Source organism: Ascaphus truei, chromosome 5, assembly GCF_040206685.1.
Source record: "Ascaphus truei isolate aAscTru1 chromosome 5, aAscTru1.hap1, whole genome shotgun sequence".
NCBI lineage: Eukaryota > Metazoa > Chordata > Amphibia > Anura > Ascaphidae > Ascaphus > Ascaphus truei.
In genome coordinates this window covers 88554490-88581810 of record NC_134487.1, presented here as the reverse complement: position 1 = coordinate 88581810, position 27321 = coordinate 88554490, and the positions used below count along the sequence as shown (strand labels likewise).

Genomic DNA, 27321 nt, shown 5'->3' with positions numbered 1-27321 from the left:
CTTTCAATAAAATGTGAGGTTATAAAAGAAAAAAAAATTGTTATCACCATAGGGGGTTATACAGTATATTAAAGTCTCCTACAGTTTAAGTGGCCCAATAAAATAGCATCAGATTTATTTGAGAAAGGCATCTCCATTGTTTGCAGTGGGCCCAGGGACATCTACAGGGTGGGAGAGTGCGGAAAAAGTGTTCCAGACCCAGACTGTCTATCATGGAAGTTTTGCCTTTTATCTAACAGAAGTTGTTTTTCATCAACTAAAACTTTTATTGATGCAAACATATGGAAAAAAAGTTTATTGACCTGAAGACAAAATATAGCCCGGTATCATATGTCTGGTAGGCACTACGTGTACATTTCTATGGCAACTTCTCAAAGCTCCAAGATGACACATGCTGCAAAAAATGCAGCATGGAGATGAATGCTAAACATTTCTCTACTAGCATCAGTTTGACAGGAAATGTGGATCACTTGGTAAATAATTGAGGGATCTATTATATTTAAGTGTATTTACTTTATTTTGTCAGTTAAATCATTAAAACAGTAGCCAGTTGCTTTGACCAGCTTTTCAAGCCAAGCTTGTGTCGAGCAACAGGCTCAGCAACCTCTTCAATAATAACTATCTTATCAGCTTAATATAAATGTATTTCTCAACCAGCTGAGTAGGGGAAAAAAGAACAGCAAAGAAAAAGGCAAAATCATCTATTGCATTACACAGCTTTAAGATTGTGTTTTTTTGCACATTTACCAACAGATCTTTAGCAGATTAATACATTTTTGTTTATGGCAGCAAATTCTTTCATTTGCTACATTTCTTAATAAAATGTAGTTTGTTCACTATAACATGATTTGTTCATTTATTGTCACATAGGCCTTGGTGGCCTGCCAAAGATCCTTAATCTTGAGGAGTGTTACTCACAGTTATTCCGGTGAAACAAACTGCATTATAAGTAAAAAGACAATGAGCATCAAAAAAGAAGTAAAACCAGAAACTGTTATGTATAATGTGTAGCTTGGTTCCCCCTGGGCCCCCTTACCTCTGGTTGAGTGCGCGCACCGAGGCGAGTTGTCGGCGGCACTGCGGGGTGCGTGGAGCGGCGAGCGGATCGCCGGGGGCCCTGCAGGGAGTCGCCATCTTAGTTGCAATCGCGCATGCGCAAGATGCTGCGCATGCGCAGTATAGGCGCGCAAAGTGGCCATTAGATAATATAGGCTCCGCAAGGGACTACAACCCCCAGCAGCTTTAGGGGCTGCGATCACATGGGCGCGAACAGCCATAGGCCTGCAGCTTCTCCTGCAGGGAGATATTGATACTTTTGGCACGTCTGCACCACGCCAGTCGGAGCTGGGACAAGAAGGGGTAGGTTGTGTGTGCAGGTGTCTGTGGCACCTGCACTAGGCCAGATACCCACTGTTAGGCCCCAGCTAGGCCCTGACTCCCACATAGCTTGTGGCTGCTATTAGAATGGGTCCTTAGACATTGCCCCGCTTAGCACTATCAGTGTCAGGGACACAGTGAGACGTCGCACGATGACTGCGGTCCAGAACAATACCATAGAGACAAAGTTAGGACGAGGTTTCGCTGGCCTTAGGTGATCTCGGACCAGATCACCCATCTGTAACAGAGACTCTCTTCATGGTGGGACGGTCCATGCGGGATCCACCCAACGTAGAGGTGGAGGCTTTGTGGCTCAATACTTTGGATCTGTGGATCTCATCTTCATCTGGGCGCCTGCAGCAGGTACCCAACGTATCATGTGCACCAACTCAACACTTTAGTGGGGCAGCGCTGTCTCACACATTTGGGTGGGTTGGCTCTTGGGGGACATTGGGATGGTCCGGTGCCAGAAGCACTTCAGTACATTGGGGTAAACCTCACAGGGGTGTGGACACGGTGTTGGGGAGGCACGGTGGGTGGTTAAGGCCCTGCGAGGTCCGTGAGTGTGTATCTTATTCTTATTCTTATTATTGGTTCTATGAGGTGTATAGTAATACTGTTATGCTTTACACGTGTGTATTCTTCATTGTCCTGTAACGGGGTAATTCCACACAGTGGAATCCCGTACAGGCGGAGGCGGTACTAAACGATTACTCAGGTACACGCCAGGTTCTCAGCAGTGGAGGCTAATGTTTACTGTGAGCCACAGGTATAACACCACACCAAATACAACGTAGCCACACATCTCCCAGGGGGGGGGGGGGGAAGTGCGCCACAAATGTTATCAATCTAACCACCCTAAAGACCTGAGCTGAATGTCATCCAGGAAAGTCAAAAAGGTCTTTACTTTCAGTACATCTTCAGGCTCAGAAGTGAATGTTTAAGAGTTCAAAGAGAATAAAGGCAGAGACATTTCATGTGACAGCTGACAGGTAATATGGACATACTGAAAAACTCAGTATTTGAGGGAATCTCCCTGAATTTTAGCAAAAATTACATTTTTGTTTTGCTTCTTCCCTGAAAACAATTCCTTAATTAAAATGCAATTGGAATTTTACAAATCTCTACCATTCTCAGGCCAAATCTGCTTGAAAGAAGCTTTCAGATGTTGCCCAGTATGGCAGCTGGTGAGTCCTAATTGAGCAAAATCATCAGTGCTTGTTTCATCCTGGTATGATCCCATGATATGCTTGTAGGCTGGATAACTAGGCTGCACGATCTATGTACTGAACTTTTTTTTGCGTTTCCTTTCAGGTTTTCTCCAATAAATAACATGCAAGCGATACATATTGTGCCAAATGATATTTTAAACTTGCAAGAAACAAGAGACCTTAATATTCCACCAGGCTTTAGCATTGTAAGTCTGTCCATATGTATAACAAGTAAAGAAAAAGCAGATTGCATTTGATCAATATTATATACAAAGCAATTTCAATGAGACATTTCATACATCTGTTTCCAAAAGCACACAATGGTGTGCATTTTTAATTGACCCAAAATGTATCAGGTTTCTTAAAGTATCCCAGCGGCAAAACAATTTGCACCCTACAGTTTTTTTCAAATCACAAAAAAATCTCACTGTACCATATACAGTAACACTTCATTGTGGATAAGTCTGGTGCATTGTTTCTACTTGTTTTTTTTTTTTTTCCCCCTTTATTAACACTTACCAACAGAACTTTAACACTGATTCAAATTCAGGCTCAAAATACTGTACTAATCCCATGTTATACATACATTTATACATATACAGTACACGTTTAACATGTGATTGGTATGTATTTTGAGCCTGAATTTGAATCTTTCTACAATGTACGAACAGTATAATATGAATAGGTCATACTCTTTCCAGCTCTCAGTAGACAAGACAAGCAAATTATGGGAGTAAAGATTCCCTTAAATGTTAGAAATATTCCTGAAAAAGAGTAACAGTGTTTCAATCAAGATACGGTATGAGCAATATATTGTAGGAGGAGGTTTGTAATGTACATGAGTAGGCAGGTAGAACAGTGCTCTTGATACTAATTGCAGGGGAAGCTGTATAATAATATATGGTTATGTCTCATCATCTTTAAACGAATTACATGCAATTAAAGTCCATTTATTATAAATATCAGAATTTGAATTATAATTTTATGTAAACAAAAGAATTAATTCAGACGGCATTTTGTACATATATTTATCTATAAAATGCTTTACCATGAAATCTATTGCGAGCTACTTCTCATTCTCAAGTATTTCCTGGGCAGAGAGTTATGTTGACGATACAAAGTTACATTATACACAGTTTATATGTTATATTAAACATTTATGTATAGTTGAGACAATAAGGCCACAATTATACTGGCGGCATTTGCGCGCGTGACTGCATGACGTCAACTGCACTTTGCGCACACGCGAAACATGCACTTGAGGCTGGAGGCATCAGGAAGTGACAGGGAGGTGTGGCTGTGACGTTCACATGAGCGGTTCGCCCTCTTTGGCTGAACCGCTCAAGTGACGCGGCCGTGACACGCTTGTCACACTCCAAAAACAATTTCATTTGTCTCCTCACCTGTCTGTCATTCCGTAGCTGTTGGTCGCACATGTGGTTGTGCACAACGTGCGCCTTCATTGGCCACCATTAGTTTGTTCCTGTGGCACGCGGCCTCACGTGCATGCGCACTGTGAGTATAATCGCGGCCTAAGTGTTATGGTCATATGTTACAGACAAGGTTAAAATGTGAGACAGCTGAAGTCTTGAAAGAGCTTAAACTGGAGACAACTTTGAGAGCCTCTGGTAGGTGGTTACATATGTGAGGTCCACGGTAACAGAAGGAGCCATCTGATTCTTTGTTGAATATTGGGACAGTGAACAGTCTTTTTGAGTCAGATTTAAGGTGATAAGTGCTGCGTGTAGCAGAGGTGAAGAGTGAGGGGACACTCTGACAGCCAATGCCTAAAGAGTTTGGCGAACAAGGGAGGTACCGGATGTACTGAACCGCACCCTCAGTTCTTTGAAGCCTGGCGAGCGAAGGGAGTGACATACCCATTGCTCTTGTGCCCGTGCTTACAGAAAAGGCTGACCATGTCAAGCGAGATGGAATTTAACCACTATCGGCTACCAGGAGGGCTCCTGGTGGTAAAAGTTGAGGGGAAAAGGTACCTCAGTTGCCTATGCATCAAATGTGATTTCCCAAGTGGCAAACTGACCTGGGGAACCCAGTGTACCCGCTGCAGAGCACATTTCCTGAAGCCCATGCTGCAGAGGCCTACGGAATTCACAAATAAAGATGTGACCGACCCTAATACTTGGTTGGTCAATGCTGCTAAAGAACAATCTACCTCAGCTATGGAGTCTTCGGAGGACCCGTGCGCCCTAGATGAGGCCCAAGGGGATTCGAGTATCCCGACGACTACAGAGCAGGCTGACGGTTCCAGACCCGGTCCCCGCAGAGGAACCAGAGATGGTCGGTGAACCGGAACCAGGCCACGAGTACCTGTGTAAGGTGACTGCCTGGGGGGGGGGGTGATAGGGGTGGCAAGATACCTGGAGACATAGCCAAGTAGCTTGCCCAGAAAGTATTTAAAGGCAAGACAGGAAAAATTTATTTTGCGCCGGGACTCAAGGAATAGCCAATCTAGTTCTTGTAGCATTATAGCATTGAGGCATATTGAGTTGTAGAGGGTTTAGTTAGCTAAGGTGAATTTTGCGTGCTGTACCATATACTATGTCAACCTTGGTCTATAATTAGTATTAGCATCTGCTTTCTGAACAACTGGCTTAGGGAACATTTGTTCCTTTTAAAGTACATCCAGTTTGGTAAAGGTTTTGGATGTCAAAATATCAATATGCAACCCCAATGTTAAATGGGAGTCAAGCCATATGCCCAGAAGTTTAAAACGTGTGACAGCAGCTAGGATGGTGTTAGAGTTGGTTCTTATCTGTAGCTCTGGTGTTGGTAGCTTTAGAAATGTAGCTTTGGTCCCAAATACCATAGTTACAGTTTTGGGTTTCAAAACAGTTTGTTTTGAGAAATCCAGTTTTGACATTTTGAAAAATCAGATTGAAGTATATGTCCAAGGTCAAAAGGGATAGGACAGTGTGCATATAAGATTATGTCATCCCCATATATGTGCATTGAAGTTCCCTTACAAGCTGTAGGTAGATCATTTATGAAGACTAAAAAGAGTAGGGGCCCCAGAACAGAGCCTTCTGGGACCCCAGAGGTGACATCCAAGGAGTTAGAGTCCGAAATAGAAATATGTTGGGATCTACCCGATAGGTAGGTTTGAAACCAGCTTAAAGTGTGTTCCCCTATTGCCGAGCACTAAAGCATGTTTAACAAGATAACATGGTCAACAGTACCAAAAAGTTTTTACAAAATCTAAGAATATTGCACCAGTAGGTTGTCCCAGTTCCATTATACACTGGATCTCATTGCAAACTTTTAAGAGTGCAGTTACCAGGAAGTAGTTTGAGAGAAAGCCAGATTGGAGTTGGCTAAAGAAATTTGTGTCGTTATAGTAATCACATAATTTGGGAGTGGATAATTTTTTTCCATGCCTTTGGATAGTATTGGGAGAAGAGAGGTTGGTCTATATTTTGAGACAATGTTTTTCTCACGAATTTTGAAGACTGGACAACTGTAGCAGTTTTCCAGGTCTGTGGGATAACCTGAAGACAGAATAGAGTTAATTAGGTATGCAAGTGGAATGGGGTACTGAGTTATTGGAACTTTGATTGTACTAGGTCAGGTCCACATTGGCTGTTTAGTTTAAATGTTAGGAGCCCCTGTGTAATCTCCTCTTCAGATAGTGGGACAAATTTGTAAATACTGTTTGGAGGGGGTGGATCTATAGGGGTGCCCACAGATTGAGCTTCTTGATTGGAGTTAGGGTTGTACCTTAAAAGTAGGGAAGTAGCACAACCCACAAAGTATTCATTGAATGCTTTTGCAATGTCAGTGGGTTTTGTCAGAGTATTATCCTTTTTGAGATTAGATAGTTATTGATAGCTAATCATAGAAATGGGTGAAACTATCAAAATCAGTTTCCTGAAATTTCCTGAGCTTTCCATAAAAAATTCGGCCACGGTGTAAAATCCATGGATGGATTGTTCCAGTTTAAATCGGTGCGGATTAATCCAAAACTGCTATTGGATACAAAAAACAATAGAGATTTCTGTGCTCTACCAATCGTGTACTCTATTTGTAAAAAAGAGATCTAGATATAGTGTCTTCTGGGGGCTGGGTAATACCCCCCAAGGTTCAACCAGGGAACCTCTTAAAATATAATACACATAAAAGACAAAAAACAGATCTCTTTATAAAAATAATGTATTCAAATAATTCTAAGCTACAATATAATTGCTAGCTAGCATAAAAAATACATAACAAAAATAACAATTTAACAGTGCAGTAAGGAAATCGCAAATAAAACCAGAAGATATTTTAATGTTCCAATCAATGTCCTTTGTGGAGCCTGATTCATTAACCCCTTTGATGCTCTATTGGATAGTGTTATACACTTTTGTTAGTCCACACAATATGTAAGAAATCACCCTAATAAAGAAACTTGATGTTCCCAATTACTGGGGTATTGATCTCCCAAAAATCTCTTGAATACTTTTGTCCGTGGTTTACTCCCATATAATAGTTATGATAACTGGCCATTTCCTAATTGTACCTTTAGTAGAGAGGTTCCTCCAATTCCAATACCCAGTGGAGTCCACCTTGTGTGTGTTTTGCAATCACTCACAGTTTGTAAGGCTTCAATACTCCAATTTTCTGGTCAGTTGAACACTTAATGCCTGGAACCTCTCCGCGTCTAGCATCACAGCCACCAGGGTCAGCGAGTCCAAGCCTCGGTTTGCAGAGCTTCAGGTCTCTAGTATTCCCAGCAGTTATACACTTGATATCCTCAGTATTTCTCAGCCTCTGACGTCACGGCCACACAACAAGATCCAAAACAATAAAGCTGTTTGTCTTTGCTCCTCCGTTACTAGAGTGATAGCGCCACCATGTGGACCCAACTAGTTTCGCCTTAATCCAGGCTTCATCAGGGGTCCTGTGACGCTAGCAATTATATTGTAGTTTAGAATTATTTTAATACATTATTTTTATAAAGAGATCTGGTTCTTGTCTTTTATGTGTATTATATGCTATTGGATACAATTCGCATGGATCTTTAAGAATCCTTTCTGCAATCTGTTGGAGGATTTGTAAAAATCTTCCAACGGATTGCAGAATCCATGGATTGGATTGTCAGTTATTAAAACAAAAATCCGGAAAGATGAAACGCCCTTTTTGATTAGTGGAAATCCGCAAACCAAAGGAACTGCATGATCGAGGCAGGAAAAAATTGCCCATCTCTAGCTAGAAGACTGAAACATATTGTGGATAATCTTCCAGAAGTTTCCTGGGCTTGATGTATATTGATAAAGATTGTCAGAGTAATGTTGGGGTTTTTCTAGTCTTGTTTGCCTTGTGCATGTGCTCTGCAGGCATCTGGAGTTACAAGGATCCTTGGAAGTACCAGTTACTTTCTTTCTTTTCCACAAGACATCCTTAAAGTAGTAAAGCTCAATAAGGTTGGTTATAACCCATGGAAGGTGCCTCCCCTGTACTCTTATTCTGCATAGAATCAGTATCAAGTTGATTCTGTACCAAAGGTAGTTGATAACATGAGTAAACATATGTTTCCAGAAGACCATGCTGAGTACCCTATTATCTTGGGGTATTTATTGGTAAGAGAAAACAAGTATCAAAAATAATTCCCCATCCAACTACTGTACAATCCTTACCAGGTTTCCCTCTGAGGATTCCAAAGGTTAGTCACAATTTGCAACTGAGTTGTAAAACCCACTGCATATTTCAATTGATATTATATATTAAACACAGCAAGTACTTCAATCCATTTTTTTTTTAAAACGTTTAAATAATAATAATATCAATACTAAAGGGGAGATGTATCAATGAAATATTTAAGCAAACCTGGTGAAGAATATTAATCTTGAATCTCTTTTTTCCAATGTTTGTGTGACATTTGTGACATTTTATAACAAATGTCTTACATTTTGGGCAATTGTAGCCAAAGATGAAAAGCGCCAAAGTAAATTTGTCTGTGTTGATATATCTCTTGCAATCTAACTTCCTGAATTATTCCCACTAAAATAAATTATGGAAATATTAAGTAGAGCAGATCTCCATGAAGGTATTAGGGGGTGTCCAAATTGACCAAAATATGTATGATTTGTTTATGTATATGATATGTCTCTTGCCGTGCTGCAACTGAGTTATGCAGTTGTTACAGGAGGCATCAACAAACCATATACATGACTTTTAATGCGCTTATCGACTTAGTATTATAATAAGCCAATTGCTCTGACTTGCATGTTCATGGTATTGTCTTTAAATCTACCAATTGTCTACATACAGTATAAACTTCAAAAAATTGGGATTACTTAAACTTGTTTTGATTCCTGAACTTTGTGTATTATTACTATTAATAAAAATACTACTTATAAGCACATTCACATGTATGTATTTTGGCAGGAGAGAACAGAGAAAAGAAGGGGCTAAACACCCCAACAGTAGAATCAAGATTTTAACCATTAAATTATGTAAACAGAAAAGGATTTTCACAATTAATGTGCAATAGCAATATAATAAATAATATGGTGAAAACCTCCAAAGTAGAATCACGAATCCACAAAATGTTAGTACTGCAGAAAAGTCCTGGACAGAGGGATTTCCACATCGCTCCAGAAAACCACTAAACTGGTTAAAGGTTGGACGTTCTGATGGCACATAGACTATCCAATTAATATAGAAAGAAGAGAAACAGATACTGCGAACACGGTACTCTTTTTACTAAGATGCAGCTAACCACTATCTAAAGGCTGTGAGAGGAAGAACAGGATCCACTGTATCACCTACCTCCCTAGAAAGGACCACTTTAACTAAGCTAGGTGTACCTATCTATATAAGCGCATAAATCATTGTATTGAGTGTACAGTGTTCTCAATATCTGTTTCTCTTTCTTCTTTCTATACTAATTGGATAGTCTACGAGCCATCAGAATGCCCAACCTTTTACCACATTACTATGGCAGGACAGCAAGTGTCTACACAGTGTATTTTTGGCATTAAAATCTTCAGTGGCTTATTTTTCCACATCAAAAACACTACACTGTCCCTTTAAGGCAATACAAAATCCATAAAAAATAAAGCCTACTCCACAGTAGGGAAGCTAACTAAACATCCAGGACCCTGACTGACCAACTGGATAGAAAGGCTAACTTCCAGTTATAAACACTGCAAACTATAAAATACCAAATATATAGTCCTTAACTTGAGGTGCTGGGAACCTTGTCCCAGAACATCTCCTTTAAAGTTAATGGCCTTCTGAGGAGTTTGGCACATCTGTCATATGATAGCAGGTTCTTTCACCTTCCTGGAGGGGACTTAGGACTGTGAAACGGCTTCAATGCAAAAGGTCCTTTGACTAGAAGCTATAAAAGCGCAAACCACCTTGGCGCCAGAATCAGCAATATCTGCTATTAAAGTCAATGGCAGATATTGCTGATTCTGGCGTGATAGCGAGGATATCGCTTTGATGATGCCTAGCCTTTGTGTTTGCCATGATTGTCCTACATTTCATGAATTATTCTACAATAAGAGAAATAGAGTATGAAAACATTTCCAAAATATTATGTGGTTTTGCAAGATAATTATCATCATGTAAGGCATTATTATTTATTTTCTTTTTAAATCTGAAAACAAAAGTCTGTATTAAGTGACATATTGAAACTCATGTTACATTAGCTGTGATTGTAGTATGCCTGAAAGAACAGTAATTGATAATGAATAGAGTGGCATACACGGGTAATGGGAAAGATGGTGCTAAAAAAGGATTGGCAAATCATTATTTAGTTTTGAAAGAGCCAAGATGCTTTTATCATACATACTTGAGGTGAAGAGGAAAAATAATTATCATGTGGCAGTAAGTGCCAATCATTCTGCTGATAGAACAACAGCTTAAAGCTAGTACTTATCAAGTAAGTTCTGGTTAGCATAAATATATATCTAAATTAGCATATTTTAGCATTTCTATAATTGATTAAGACAGGGGTGCGCAAACTGGGCGGCACTTATAGAGGTCCCGCGCTCTCCCCCCAGGCATTTATATTAAATGCCGGGGGACTATGCGAGTCCTTTATAGCACACTTACAAAAAAATGCAAAGAAATGCACAAAGCAGCTCACTGCCCAGGGACACAGGTGTATCAAAAATAAAATATAAGTTTATTGTCAGTCAGACATAGCAAACAAGGGGGTACAACCCTCCAACGCGTTTCACACAGAAGGTGCTTTATCACAACTCTATAGCACACTTGCCTTCCCTTCCAGTGACGCGTCATAATGGTAACCCGGCGCCAAATGACGGGGAAAAGTTTGCGCACCCCTGGATTAAGACACTTACTGGATGGTCATGATATGTAATCAAAACAAATATTTTCCTCTAGTGATACTGAGATTAATTCATTTTTCGTCGTTTATAAGTCATTTATGACATTATAAAATACTTAAAACAATTGCTTGTGCTAGTTTAGTAATTTCTAAGCCATACTCATTTATTTAACATAATCAGGAAACACTTATGTAAATCAATTTGGCTTGATAAGTTTTACCCAAGAAGTTTAATCTTTGCTTGCACAATATTCCTCTATCGTGTGGTGAAGATGCTGTGTGCATCTTTACAGTTGGCTGCTTTTTTGGATATGCATGAAGCTTAGTTTTTACATGATAACATTAATAATAATTAGCATCAGTAGATTCTCTGTTTTTAGATGCATTTCTGGCAAAATAGAATGCGATCAGTGAAATTATATCTTGGTGGATATTTATCAAAATAAACGTTTGTTTTTATTTCAATGTACTGCCTACAGCTGTGCCACAAGTAAGACGTCTTTTAATCAAATGGATGTCTTTTAATCAAATGGATGGGGGGAAAAAATAGTGCTATTAACATCTTCCTAACACCTGGTGTGAGCGAGTTTTCTCCATGCTGTATTCCTCTCACTCCATTATCTGACATCTGGTGGCCCTGATGTGTATTCTCTACTTGAACTATTTGGATTATTTATTTCTCAAGAGAGATCTGGATATTGAGTTATGGCTAATACTGTATGTAGCTGTACTAAAACAAAATATTGGAACAGTTGCTTACTGTAAGTGTAAGAAACATGAAAAGCTTGTCTTGTGCCGCCTTAACATGTATTTTCTAACACTAAGGCTGCGTCCGCGCTGCCGCTGACTGTGCTTGGCGCGGTCAGCACAATCAATTCAAATTTGTCCGGCCACGCTCATTCTGCGAGCGCGCTCGTGAGCGTGCATGTATGCTCATTGCGTTGGGCACTTGCGGAGACAAATTTAAATGACTTTGAGGCGTGCTGAGGGGTCACATGACCTCCTCAGCCAATCAGCGCCAGTCAGTGTTTTGGTCACGCCCTCCTTACAATGGACAATCGTAATATGTGTGGATTAGCTGTTACATGTTCCCAGCGACTTTATATATACTGTATTATATGTTGTATATAGTTGTCTTATTATTGTGAATTTCCTACTGTATGATATTCAGTTCGTTTTATCAATAGTTCTTCTTGCTTTGAAATGGCAGCATTAAGTGTAAGAAGCAGCTCAATTTTTGTGTGACACATATTTGTAATTAAGATTAAAACAGTAGCATAATAAAGCTTTCATGGTCTAAAAAATATTTTCATAGGAAGATACAGATGCTATGTTGATTGCTCTATATGCCTGTGTGTGCCACATTAATGTTACAACAATTATACTGTGGCAGACTGTAATTAATAAACTGTTGAGATCTTAAATTTGCATCCAAGTTGTTGCATGGTTGCTGGTTATTTGAGATTGAATGCATTATACCAGCAGTATCCTTCTAACCCATATCATTGTGCTCTTCACAAAATTAATCTCAGCAAACTTGCAATTTATAGAAAAAGTTTTTTTTTTAAATAATTATTTCTGGTTAGGAATGGGAAAACATAGAGTAATAGTGGTAGAAGGAACACGGGGCACAACGGATTTCTGCAAATCTAAACTCATTTAATGAGCCAACACATAGTTTCGACCTCTAAGGTCTTTATCAAGTGACATAGTGGAATTAACCGCAAAGGTAATGAAGGGGTTAACTCCACCCGCAAACCCCCCCCCAAAAACATAAACACCCACGAAGGGCCAAATACCACCTTAACCCATCCCCACTACCCACAATAAACATGGCACTGATAGTTAACCCCTTAGATAGCCGCTAAGGTAATGAAGTTGCCTGTAAATACATTTTTATTGCATGGGATTCATGCCGGGGTCTCCAGAGCTATATTAATGGGTGTCAGCTCCGGAGACTCCTGGCATCAATTCGATGCAGGAAAAAAGCATTTTTTTTTCCTAAGTCCCTCTCTCGCTGCCGCCGCCTCTGAATCTTTTCCCCAGCTTCACGCCAACTTTTTTTGGCGAGAGGATTTTGGGAGAAACTCGCTATTCTAGAGCCAAAATTCCCCTCTATAAGATTACTAGAATTGCACGAGTTTCATAACCTACCGATAAGTGGCTTATCGCCGCTCACCTGACGATGTGTTTTGGACGGCAGCAAAAAATGGCGATGTATGCCTTTATCGCCCAGGCTTTCTGAATAGCAGTAGGCATTTTGGCCCGAAAAGGCCTCGATACGTGGCTTATCGAGGCTACTAGCATAGGCCCCTTAGGGATTTTTGGGTAAGGGCTAAGATTCGGGACTTACCTTTGCAGCAAACTGGCCGGAGGCTGAGGAGTATCCCTGCGGAGACATCACTGGTGTCTAAACGACGGCGGCCACTTGGTCACGGTGAAATGGCTGCGACCAAGTGTCTTAGACCACCATTTTACCAGCTAGTGGTGCTTGTTACAGTGGCTTTCATTTTTCAGTTAATTACTCCTGCTAGTACAGTATTTCCAAGGGTTTCATATATGTGATTGGAGTGAGACTTGGAGTAACAGGAATGTGGCATCAAATAAAAACAGGAAGTATATTATTATATACTTATTGTAACATAAAAAGCTAAATGTATGTTGTATTAAAAAGGGAACACATGACATATACTGTATAATCACTATAAGGCACCGGGAAATTAAATATTGGCCTAGAGTACTGTATATGTAATAATATGCTAGGGGATCTAATTTAGAACATATTCCTTAAATAACAGAAAACAAAAAAGATCTGTGTTCCCTGCTGTCCCCAACTATTAATTCAACTTTAAAATCTCAAGAAGAAGTGTATTTAAAACGTTAATCTCAAAACATATTTCAAACAATTAACAACACTGTGGGTTGAAAATAATCTGTTTTTCTCAGATCCTCATGTTTGGTACATCAGTGCATGAACCATCTTGCGTGTTCTAATTAATTTGACTAATCCCCTGGTTATCAGTGAGTAAATGATGTTATATATGAAAACTGCACATTATTCAAAAAAAAAAAAAGAAAAATTCCAAAGTGTGACCCAAATAAAGGGGAGTCAGTATATTAATTGACTGACTGAGCAGTTTTGTTTCATACATTAGTGTCCATACATTTTGATGGGTGACTTTCCGATTGTTTTATAAATGCATTAATAATTCTAATTCCTGAAGGCTATGTGTACAGTAAGTCTATGTAAGAAAATTACTTTTTTAATGTTTATATTGATAAATTATGATTAATGTGTAAGCATTGAAGTACAAATAAAATATAAAATAATATAATATATCCCAGGCTTATACTACTGTACCTGTCTTTAACTGACACGTAGATGATTGATGACACTGTTTCCAAGATTTAAACCTCCTCTGTCTCTGTGCTTTTGCTTCTACTAATGCACTCCTTCCAGCACAAACAATTTGTTTGCTCAATTATAGCTTCCCTGCCTGTATGAATGTTTTCCCTGTAATCTATACAGAATGGTGCTGCTATAATCCTAGAAACAGAAACATACAGTAGAATTTGATGACATATGAAACACTAGCCTACCTATTTTCATATCTGTTTTCATATCATATCTGCTGTAAAACCTCAGATCTTATTTTATCCTTCGTTGTCCGCTATCCCTATGATAGCCTTATCCCTCTCCCATTCAGTTTTATTTCCTCACATTTCCCATGAGCCTGCCACCCTCCTGCTGTAGCGCATGACCTCTTGTTCTAGCACGTTTCTTTCTCTGAAATAAGCTTCCCTTCTGTACCTTGTTGAAACACTTTATAAGCTTTGAATGTTTTAATCATACCCATGCCTCTACTTATAGCTATACATGCTGAGGTCCTTCAGTCTATCCTGATAAGTTTTATGATTTAAACCATGTACAATTTTAGTAGCCCTTCTTTGCACAATTTGTAATGTATGTATGACCTTCTGAAGATATGTCTCCAGAACTGAAAACAAGACTCTAGCTGAGGTCTTACGGATGATCCGTAAAGTGACCTTACTACCTCTCCCTCTTTTTGTTACTAATACCTCTACCTATGCAACTTAGCATCCTACTGACCATCCCCTTTGTTTTGTTATATTGATTGCTTGCTTTTAAGTCATCTGAAATAATAATTCCTACTGTAGGTCCTTTTCCTCCATAGTGGTTGACAATAAGGTGCCATTTATCCTGTAATCTTCTTTAGGACTTTTGTGACCACAGTGTTTGATTTTGTACTTTTTGGCATTACATTATAGAACACTCTTGACCATTCCTCTAATCTACCTAAATCATTAATCATTTTGATATTTCCCCACCACCTGTGTGTCAACCCTGTTACAGATTTACTGATCTTTGTGTCATCTGCAAAAAATACATACGTTCCCATCCAGGCCCTGTGTAAGGTCACTAATAAAGATATTATAGAGCACCAGTCCCAGAACTGATCTCTGAGGTACTCTACTGGACACCCACTACCATAAATGTACTCCATTTACCACAACTCTGTCACCTATCCTACAATCAATGTCATATCCATTCAAGTGCTTGAAAATAAAATAAAATGCCATACCAAAATATAGATAATCTACTGCTCTACCCAGACCTTAGTCACCCTTTCAATGCAAATCGATCAGATGTGTTGCACATGATCATCCTCCAGTGAAACCATGCAACATGGGATCTTATAAATTGCTGGACTTAAAGATATTGAACAATTATTTATTTCAGCAGTGTTTCCATTAAATTCCCATCTACTAAGGCCAGACTCAATGGCCTGTTCCTTGGCTCTTCCCTGCTTCTGCTTTTGTGAAGTGGGACTACAAATTTAGCACGATATATTGTTTCTGGCACCAGAGCAAGCTGCACAGGCACAACTGCGGCTGCCCCGGTGCCAGAGGATTATCATTGTGAGGGGTTCAATCCGCAAACATGAAACCTCATACAGTAATGTCGCAGCTGCGTTATCTCCAGAGCCACGGCTTTCAGCTTTTTTATGCTCAGCTCCAGTAAGTCCTGCGATTTTTATGTAAAAACACACTCAAGAGTGTGTACAAATGGGACCTACCAAAAGAAAACATATACTGTAGGGGAACAAAGAGGAAAACCAATGAAGGGAGGGAAACCTGTATGGGAGCAAGAAAGCTGGCTGCCAGGGTATTAGGGTCTCTTTGCACTGCTTTGTTTAAAGAGGATGGTCTTTAATTCCTTTCTGAATGGAAGCAAAGCTTCCTGATTTCTTAAAGCAGCAGGGATCTTATTCCCCAGCTCTGTGTGCGGTTCTTGAAAAAGCTCTCTCTCCAACTTTATTTAACTTAAACCATGGCTTAACCAGTTGAGGAGGATGGCGGATATAAGGGCCCGATTGGGGGCGTTACTGATTAAGCAGTTCTGAAGGTAAGGGGGTTAGTCCATAGATAGCCTTAAAGGTAAGGATGAAGATCTTAAAATTAACCCTTTGCTCTACCGGGAGCCAGTGCAGATCTTCTATTACTGGTGAGGTGTGGTCTCGCATTGCCTGCTATAAGACATGCAGTGGTGTTTTGCATCAACTACAGGGCTTTGATATTATGTTTTTGGAGAACCATCAGCAGAGAATTTGCAAAATCCAGTCTGGAGAGCACCAAGGACTGTGCTACTATCTGTAGATTGTTTTTCAAGAGAAATGCTTTAATTTGTCTCAGCCGATGGATTTAGAATTAACAGTTTTTCACAATAGATGCAATATGAGGCTGATCAATGATGCTTTGTTACACATAGCTCCAAGGCTTCTCACCTTCTCTTTCCTTGGAATGGCTGAGTTCTTGATTTTTAGATCATTGATAGCGTTACTCATAGCATCAGTTTGTGCTTTCGGGCCTATCATGAGCAGCTTTGATTTAGAGGCATTAAAATGTAGCCAGTTCAATGCCATCGAATTAGAGATGTCACTAAAGCATTTATTCAGACTGTTCACCCTGTTGAAACTGTAGGATCATTGGAGATGTCCGACACCAACTGGATATCATCCGTGTACTGATGAAACAGAATTTGTTTTCTCAGAATATTGTCCCCCAGATCTTTAACATACAGTATACTGTATATTGAATTGAACCAGGGAGATGGCGGATCCCCAAGGGACATCACAAATCAGCAGGATTGTGTTTGAAGAATTCTCTTTGAAGGCGATTTTCTAACTACGGTCACTAAGAAAGGATTGGAACCAGTCAAGCACATTAACTCTCAACCCAACATCCTATTTAAGTCTGGTCAGGAAAAGAGTAGGGTGAATTTTATTGTATTGCGTGCTCAAGTTGAGAAAGATCAGAGCAGCGGTGCCCCCTTTGTCCACTGTGTTGGCATGAAGTCAATGACACCTATCAGGGTCATCTCAGTGCTGTTATTTTTTCCAAATTCCGATTGGTGGGAGTCCAACATATTCAATCTGGTTAGGTGGTTCACTAACTTTTCTGTAATGAAGTTGTCATTACCCCCTAAGTTCTTTTTATATTTGTATTTATCCCATCTGATCCTATCAACTTGTCCACTTTCAGTTTTTAAAGGACGTTCTTCTCTGTAAATGGACTTGTGTTTACCTCCTTTCCTTTTATAATTCTGTTCCATAAATGTGTCCCTCTTCTTCACTTTCTGCTATGAACACTGATAAAAAATGATTAGGTTATCTGCAATACGGTACCTCTGTCTCCCTGAACATGACCCTGTTCTTCTATGTTTAGTCTTACAATTACTCCATTTGTATTTCTACTTTCACATATAAAATTAAAAAAAAAAAAAGGTTCACCTTTTCTATGATTGGGCTATTTTCTATCATCATTTCTCTTCCCTAAAATATCGTTTGTCTGGATGTCCCGAGGATAGGATTGAGAAACACTGCTGTACACTCCATATGTGTCATCTTTTATTTCTCAATATCACCTTCTTATGTGTTCTGCTAGACGTAATCACCTTTCTACCCAACTTGTGTCTAATGTTCTTTTCACCTTTGTTTCTTACAGCCTGCCACCTCTGAAACTCACCTCCCAATAATCAATAAGCAGTTTCTCTCCCATCTGATAACTCACCATATTATTGTAAACTTTCTATAGCTTCTAATTTTGATCAACTGGTTTACTTTTTTGGCCATGTACCAAAAGCTGAATTAATGTATTCCTACTATGACTCCCTATACTTATTGCTGCTCTGATTACAAGTTTCCCAATATTCCATTCAAATTGTAAGCTCTTTGGGGGAGTTATTTATTTATCCCTCTCGATCAGATACCTCTTATCTTCATATTGTATAAACATGTATTCAATTGTTTTAATGTGAATTCTGTGGAGCATTGTATACCTGACTACAGAAATACAAATATAAGAAATCTAATACTAAATGTACCTCATGTTAGTTTTTTGGAAGGAAATTTCTTTATTTTTTTAGTTCTCTTACATTAGTACAGACTGATACTTGTAAAATACAATTAAACATGATGAAAAATGGTTTCTTTCTAGAGAGATTGTTTTCTTACTAATTGGTTCCAATTCTTTTGTTATGTCTTCAGAAAGCTGACTTTTGTGTGACAAGTTCATTTCATTTCATTTCTGAAAAGCACACATTTTAGCAGACAGTGAATAGCTCTTTGTTGTATTATTCTTTATTACTCTAATAAAAAATTACTGAAAAATGTATAGACGGGGCACAAGAAGAGAAACGCTTTTAGTTTTTAGCACATTGCTAATTTTATAGTCGATCCTTTCTTTTATTATTTGGTATATTGCACAAACAATGGCCTTTATGTACCAAGGCAAAAGGGGAGCAATCATTCTGCCAAATAACTGCACCATATTTACAGTATCAAAGGCAAAAATCCTATTGATTTTAAGGGTAGTTTCTTCATGATACACGTCCCAGAATTGTACCATATTTACCTTGATACATAGACACCAATGTTTATCATCAGAAAATACATGATGTAGTATAAATACATTCAAGGAATCATTGCCAACTAGACATGGGAGATGATGTATCAACATTTTCCAGCTGCAAAACTGGTGGCAAAGATACAGCACAAGCAGAGATTCCCATTGGTTCCAATGGGAATATTTTACCTTGATACATTTAATGCATTGTACCCACAATTTCCCAGCCAGGAGACATTGATAAATGCTCTCATGGTTATTCGATGTACAGCTTTTGGGGTCTCACAGTAGAAAACTGGTGCAAAAACATTGCCAAAAAAGGCACAGTATTTATCAGAGAGAGAGAGAGAATCCAATTGAAATTCTTCATAGGATGAATCTGGTGCAATTATTTTAAACTGATTTTGTCCAAGTCTGACAGCCAGAAGATTTGACTAAATCCGTTGTCTGTCCTACCAGAAGAAGCTTCAATGCAAAGTGGTATTGTATTGTATGTCTTTATTTACATAGCGCCATTAATGTACATAGCGCTTCACAGTAGTAATACATGTGGTAATCAAATAAATAACAGATAATATAAATAACAGATCATGGGAATAAGTGCTGCAGACATAAAAGTAACATTAAGGAAGAGGAGTCCCTGCTCCGAGGAGCTTACAGTCTAATTGGTAGGTAGGGAGAACGTACAGAGACAGTAGAAGGGAGTTCTGGTAAGTGCGTCTGCAGGGGGCCAAGCTTTATGTATCATGTGTTCAGAATATCCACAGTGCTATTCATATGCTTCTTTAAGCAAGTGTGTCTTAAGGTGGGTCTTAAAGGTGGATAGAGAGGGTGCTAGTCGGGTACTGAGGGGAAGGGCATTCCAGAGGTGTGCAATTAATGTAATACAGCAGTAATACATGTGACAATTATATAAATAACAAGTAAAACAAATAACACATAATGGGTAGAAGTGCTTCAGACATAAAAGTAACATTTAGGAAAAGGAGTCCCTGCTCTGAAGAGCTTACACTCTAATTGGTAGGTAGGAAAAATGTACAGAGACAGTAGGAAAATGTTCTGCTAAGTGCGTCTGCAAGGGGCCAAAGCTTATGTATGATGTGTAAAGTATCAGCCACGGAGCTACTCATGCTTTGTTAAGCAGGTGTGTTTTAAAGTGGGTCTTACAGGTGGATAGAGAGAGTGCTTGTCGGATATTGAGGGGGAAGGGCATTCCAGAGGTGTGGCCAGTCAGTGAGAAAAGTTTAAGTCGGGAGAGGGCTTTAGAAACAAAAGGGGTAGAGAAAGGATATCCTTGAGCAGAACACAATTAGTTGTAGATGTCAGTGGTGTGTTTAATAAAAACGAAGAGTAAAAACGAAGAGTAAAAACGAAGAGTAATTTGAACTAGCACTGTGGGAGCATCCTACTGTTGTCATATTTTTGCAATTGGTTCCTCTTTGGTAAATACAAAGGCAAAGAATGTATTTAATGCCTCTTCCTTCTTGTTACCTCCAATAATTTGCCTGCCCATCTCACTCTGAATAGGCCCTTTATTCTCTTTTCTAATATTTTTGTTATTAATGCACTTGAATAACTTTCTTTAGTTTTTATTTTACTTTCTATTGCAATCCTTTTTTGCTTTCAAGTTTTGCTAATCTGTTTGCCCTGTTGCAACGTTTGCTACATTCCTTATAATTCTGATTGCTGCCTCTGTTCCTTCTGACTAAGGGCCTCATGCAGTAAGCGGCGGAAAAAAGCATTAGCCAGTTTAGCAATTAGCCATGTTTTTGGCATGTTAAACTGGCTGTATGCTGTAAGGGGCGAATCCCTGGCGAATGAATTAGCCACCACCATTTGATGAAATGGCGTGTAACCGGTGGCGGGACGGCTGCCTGGCGAGAAACTGCCGAGAAGCCGTCCCCTGCCGAGTTCTGTTTGCAGCCGAGAGAGATCCGCTGCTCTCTTGGCGCAAACATCAGCACAATAAAAATTATTTTTAAAACAACTTTTATTCATAGTGTACATGTGCAGGGGTCTCCGGAGCTGAACCGCATTGGTTTCAGGTTGGGGGACCCCCTGCTTCCCGAGATACAGGCCCCTTTATGAGGTGCCGGTATCCCTCTGCATTTAAAGGTCCCGATCACGTGACCGCGGCATGTAAACAAAGCAGAGCGATACCGGCACCCCCTAAAGGGGCCTGTATCTCGGGGAGCAGGGGGTCCCCGGACCTAAAACAAAAGCGCTTCAGCTCCGGAGACCCTCTGCACATCTACACTATGAGTAAAACACACATATCAATAAAGACTCGTTCCTTACCTTACAGGGTATCTGCTACGGTAGCGAAGCAGCATGAATATTTATTTAATAATACTGTACAGTGAGCAGGGGGTCCCCCGAGCTGAACCGCATCACTTTGTGGACCAGGGACCCCCTGCTTCCCGAGTTGCAGGCCCCGGTATGTGTGATCGGATGGGCAGTGTCGCCGCCATATTTATAGCGTCCCATACGCTACGTGCCCGCAACAAACATGGCGTCCACACTGTAACCGATGCCCCAAACCGGGGCCTGTAACTCGGGAAGCAGGGGGTCTCTGAGCCACAAATAAATGCTGTTCAGCTCAGGGGGCCACCTGCTCCTGCACAATATTATTAAAATACATTAATGCTGCTTCATTACCATAGCGGATAGCCGCTAAGGTAATGAAGGGGTTAACGCATAATAGCATGTTTATTGGGGACAAATGCCCCCAATAAACATAGCAGCAATACACAACATACAATACAGTAATGGGCAACATTACTATTATCCACAAATGGATAATAGTGCAGTTGTCCATTTAAAATACATACACAACAATAAAGACATTAAATACATATAGCATTCACCCATGTGCGGCTGCCACGATGAAGGCCATCCTCATCTTCATCCTGCCCATGCACCATCCGCTTCTGCAAAACAGACACAAGAATTAAAACATCCAATGTAATGTCCCCTAACCCCTTAATCACCATAGCGGTTATTAAGCGCTACAGTCATTAAGGGGTTAACCCACCATCACCCACATACCCTCCCCCACTAACCCCCCAACCCTGAGGCCTAACCACCCTCACCCACTACCCACAGGGGAGTCCTACCAAATACCCTTGGGGCCAATACCCCCTCCCTCAGCACATACAGTACAATAATGTGCCAAATAACTATTATCCACATAGGGATAATACATTATTTGGCCATTATTAAACACATTAAATACCGTAATAAAGTAAAGAAAATTGTACTAACCTTATCAATAAGAAGGCTCCGTCGCCAGCATCATCCTTGGGGTCCGTTGCCAAAATAATAAATAGCCAATACATCTCAATTACATTAACATACCAATGAACCCCTTAATCACCTTTTCGGGTACTAACCTCAAAGGTAATTAAGGGGTGAAGCCATCCTGCAATGGCAACACCACTTATGCATAACATCCTCGATGAATTAAAAAGCAATTTCCTACACAAATCTCATGTAATCATTCAATCTGAAGCCTCAAATGCCACTTAAAACATTGCATTTACAGTGTATACATGTAGCATAACATGTAAACTACATGTACACGCTGCAAATCAATGTTAACAATACAGTAATCCAACTCAAATAGCCTGACATCACAAGAAGTATATTATGTAAGCAAATAAAGTAATCATCAATGAATAAACACACATGAATTACATCCCTAAACAATTAAAATACCATCCATACCAGTTACACAATTAACTATAGCTATCGTAACAGAGAACAAGTTCAAAACATTCAAAAAAGGACACCAACAATTACAATATACTAAAGCAAGCCTCTCCCTAACCTACAGTACAGCATAAAGCCCAAAACTTACATCTCTCTAATAATAAAATACTATTAACACACATCTATGCATAGCAGCATAGCCACAATCATTTACAATACAGAAAATCAAGCTTTAACAACACTATCATTTCTTACATATATCTCTCTAGACATACATACATACATACATACAGTGGCAAGAAATGATATGCATAAAAAAAATGAAGACATGAAAAAGCAAAAAAAAACATAGTTACATTAAATACATTTCTTTATTTAACTTACCATTACTTGCCCCCACCGACTCCCGTTGATCAGCTTACTCACGAACCAATCCACGAACAGGAACCCATAAAATAAAAAACCATAAAATAATAAACATTAAAATAATAAAACACGACAATCCAGGGGTCTTCTAGTTGTAATCCATCTTCATCTATATTCTTCTACCTTCTTCCGGGGTCTTCTTGCCGTCCGGTGCCACGCCCTGGTCTTCTTTCTTCAGAGGAGGTCCTTCCTCCTCGGCGTCTGGCTTCAAAATGAGACGACATAGGCTTTTAAAGGCCTATGACGTTATATTTTCGTCATATGGTTCCCACGGCCCTGATTGGGCCGTGAAAACCATGTGTTTTGGCCGATGTAAAAAAAAATGATGACGTCACTTAAAGGCAATGACAGCACAGCCAATCAGAATGGCTTTGCTGCAATTGCCTTTAAGATGACGTCATGAAAAGACACATGGCCGGACTCACATGGTACGGCAGCCAATCAGAGCGTGGGAAGTCTATCCCTACTCTGATTGGTTCAAGTACCATGTGACAAGCTTTCAATGACGTCACATCCTTTCTCCCCCAAGCCTCTGTCACATGGTACTTGAAGTAAGAGTAAGAGGGCTTAATGAGGATTTTAAGCTAAGTTGTTTTCTTTAGGTCAGATCCTGATGATACCTATGGACATGTGCGTGTGTGGACAATCACATTAATTTCACTGATGTGCTTCATGGTATAATATCCTCTGTTGCTCTCCTTTGGTTAGAAGTCTATGCATATTTATTCATCATTTGTTTACATGCAAGTTCTACGTATTGTGGTATTCCCATATGCACTTATGGTTCATATGACATAGTCTGGCTCTGCCCTCTAGTTATGTCAGTACATTCCATCATGATCCCCACCACTCCCCCACACTCCCCCACACCTATATGTCCCTGGTTTTATTATGTTTCACTTATGTATGGCACTACCTGCTTTACTTCTTTAAAAACCCTCTCCCTGCTGCCCCTGACATATCAATCAGAGCTCAGACCCATTGGTAACCATGACAATGGATGCAATACACAGCTGGGTGATTAGCAGTATGGAGGTATCTTATGTAAGCTTAATCAACACATGACATCAGAGCTGCAGGTTTCTTGTGTTATTTTAATTGAGTGATGGTGATTGGTTAATTGACTTTCAGTGTTTGATATATATGTCCCAGGTTTTATTATGTTTCACTTATGTATGGCACAACCTGCCTTAATTCTTTAGATATCCTCTCCCTATTGCCCCTGCCATATCAATCAGAGCTCACACCCATTGATAACCATGACAATGGATGAATACACAGCTGGGTGATTAGCAGTATGGAGGTATCTTATGTAAGCTTAATCAACATATGACATCAGAGCTGCAGGTTTCTTGTGTTAATTTAATTGGGTGATGGTGATTGGTTAATTGACTTTCAGTGTTTGATGTATAAATATGTGGTGAACTGTGTCATTCTCCCTTTGTATCCCCTTGAGGAAGGTCCCATTCTGTAGGACCGAAACGTTGGGTTTCTGGATGTATTTTTGCTTTCACTAATACACTTTGATTTTCAACATTGAGTGCTGTCTCTTGTTTACCAATCCTTGGAACGGTAACGTATAACTACATTCTCTATATGGGACGTGCACCTGTGGCTTACCAGCACCTATTGGAATGCCAACTGCCTTATCTGAATATATACCCACCCCCGCTACCCACAATAAACCTGGCACGGCTCTTTAACCCCTTCATTACCTTAGCAGTTAACCGCTAAAGTAATTAAGTGGGCTTTAAATGCATTTTTCCTGCCTCGGATGCATGCCGGGGGGTCCGGTGCTGATATTAATGGTATCAGCTCCGGAGACCCCCGGCATCAATCCCAGCCAGGAAAAAGGCCAGAATTTTTTCTAAGTGCCGATCCGCCACTCATCCGCTGCCTCTGAGCAGCAACTTGCCATCTTTTTCTTGCGTGGCTGATCCGCCAGCAAAACGGTATTCTAGAGAGACGAATAGCTCCGCTTAGCTACTCGCCACTACTAGAATACAGCGTGGCGGAAAAAGTTGGATTTTTAGGCGGAAAGTGCCTTCTCGCCCCGCCACCGGCGAAAAAAATAAAACCGCCAGCAAAACTGGCGTTTTTTTTTAATCTCACCACTTTCTGGCCCCTTTCTGAATACGGATAGGCTTTTTAGGCGGGAAAGTGGCGAGAATTGCCTTTCCGCCGCTTACTGCATGAGGCCCTAAGAATCTAAATGCTTGGCTCTTTCTTTCTTTCTTTCTATTTCTTCCCTTACCTGTTTATTTAGCCACATTGGTCTAGAGTTGTTTCCTTTATATTTACTACCCAAGGATTTATACTTTTAAATGTAATTATCTAACCATAACTGTGAAAACGAGAAGAGCACAAACAAACACCCCTCTATGGTGCAGATTATTTTAATAAGGAAAACAAATACAATAAAAACTTGGGAATTCTTCCCACTCACATTCTGTAGTGGTGCACTGAGCACTAGGACTCAGTATATAATTAATAAATAATCAATCTGGTGTCAGCTTCCTCCGGCGTGCCTCTCCTGTCCTCGCCTGTATTTCCCCTCCTGCGCCGTCAGTACCCGGGCACGCGCACGCGTCCTCTGTACTTCCTGATCCAATACCTCCAATCACATGCGTGATCCAAACTTAGGCTTGTGATCCCGGGAACAGATAAGCGTTCTCGTGTGTTAACGGAGGAAGGGAGCAACGTTGATTGAGAAGACCCTAGGAAGGGATTCATGATGTATCTTCAGCACATGACTGCTCTGTGAACAAGAAGCAATTGGATACCTTTTCTAATGTATGCCAATTGGTAGTGATATACGGACGTCTGATTGGAGGGATTGGATTTAAGATGCTATATAATGGATTGAACTGTACCCATGCCCCTGACGAAGAAAGCACAGAGCTTTTGAAACACATATGGCCTATAGAGGACAGACGCAGGGTCAGCCCATTCTACTGTGGCCAATTCAGAGTCTCCCGAAACCCCTCGAGCCCCTCCTCCTTCACTGAGGGAGATCGGAGTATGATCAGGAAGTACATAGGATGCATGCACGAGCACACGTGCGCGCACCCGGGTACTGAGGGAGGGGAAACACAGGCAAGGACAGGAGAGGCACGCCGGATGAAGCTGACACCAGATTGATTATTTATTAATCATATGCTGAGTCCTAGTGCTGAGTGCAGCACTACAGAATGTGGGTGGGAATAATTCCCAAGATTTGTATTGTTTTTTTTCCCTTATTAAAGTAATCTGCACCATAGAGGGGTGTTTGTTTGTGCTCTTCTCGTTTTCACAGTTATTTTCTACAATTAATATTAGCGTTTGTGAGTACTCTCGAGGATGAAGCACCCACCCTAAATTGGCCGATTTGGTTTTTCTTTCTTGTATTTGGTACATTTTGTTTACTGGTAATTTATAGATATTTTTTTAAAAAAATTAGTTCTTTTTGGAAGTTTTTAAGTTATCTAACAATGTTTTAAAGACTTCCAATTTACTTTTGACATTTATTCCTGCAAAAATATAATCCTAATTTATTCCTTGTATATTATTCCATAGTTTATTAAAATCTACCTTTCTAAAATTGTGAACCTGGTTGTTTCATGCGGTCACGACAACAGATTGCCTTTTCTATGCTCCTAATAATGAAGTCCCCTACCACCATAACCTGCCTTGGTCTCTGAATCATCTCTGTGCTTGGAGGAACTATTCCCCTGCCTGCAAGAAGACTCATTCTCCCCCAGCCTTGCCATTCATGCCCTGATGCCACCAATATCTTCACTCAATCTTGCAAATCTATTGGAAATGGTCAGCTCAGAACTAGTCTGCCTCTCCCTCTTCTCCCTGCTTCACATGCTAACTGTAACCTCGCTACCTACCTCTTCCTGGTCCTCACTCACACCTCCATCCTTTGCACCACTAGTCCCAGTAAGGGCCTGCTCAGTGAACAATAAACTCCTTTTAAGATTGCCAATGTCCTTTAATGTGGTAAGTTGCCTCTTCAGATCAGCAATCTGAGACTCCAAAGATATCACCTGCTCATACTTCTCACAGAGGTACAGTATGTTGCCTGGAACAGCTGCTCCAAGTGCTCATACATGTAGAAAATTGTGCATTGAGTGGCATTCTCTGTCCTGCTTATTGCAACTGGGATATTAGATTCTAACAGATTAGAGAACTAAATGAAATAACTAACTGCAACTCAATCACATTGCTCAGCTCTCACAAACAGTTTCCCTTTGGCAGCCCAGTAAACTCTAATTTCCACCTGCAGACATAACGTTTTCTAATAAGCTTATAAGTATTTCCCTTATTGTTTGGTTTTTGGCCCCATCAGATTCCTTATTGTATTCCTTCTTTGTGATTAAATTAGTA

At 40.0% G+C, this 27321-nt stretch overlaps 1 protein-coding gene across 2 annotated transcripts in view; it reads left to right on the top strand.

Annotated features, from left to right (window-relative positions):
* Nucleotides 1–27321, top strand: part of SYT1 (synaptotagmin 1) — a 905119-nt gene that overhangs the window by 618452 nt on the left and 259346 nt on the right. The window lies entirely within an intron of this gene.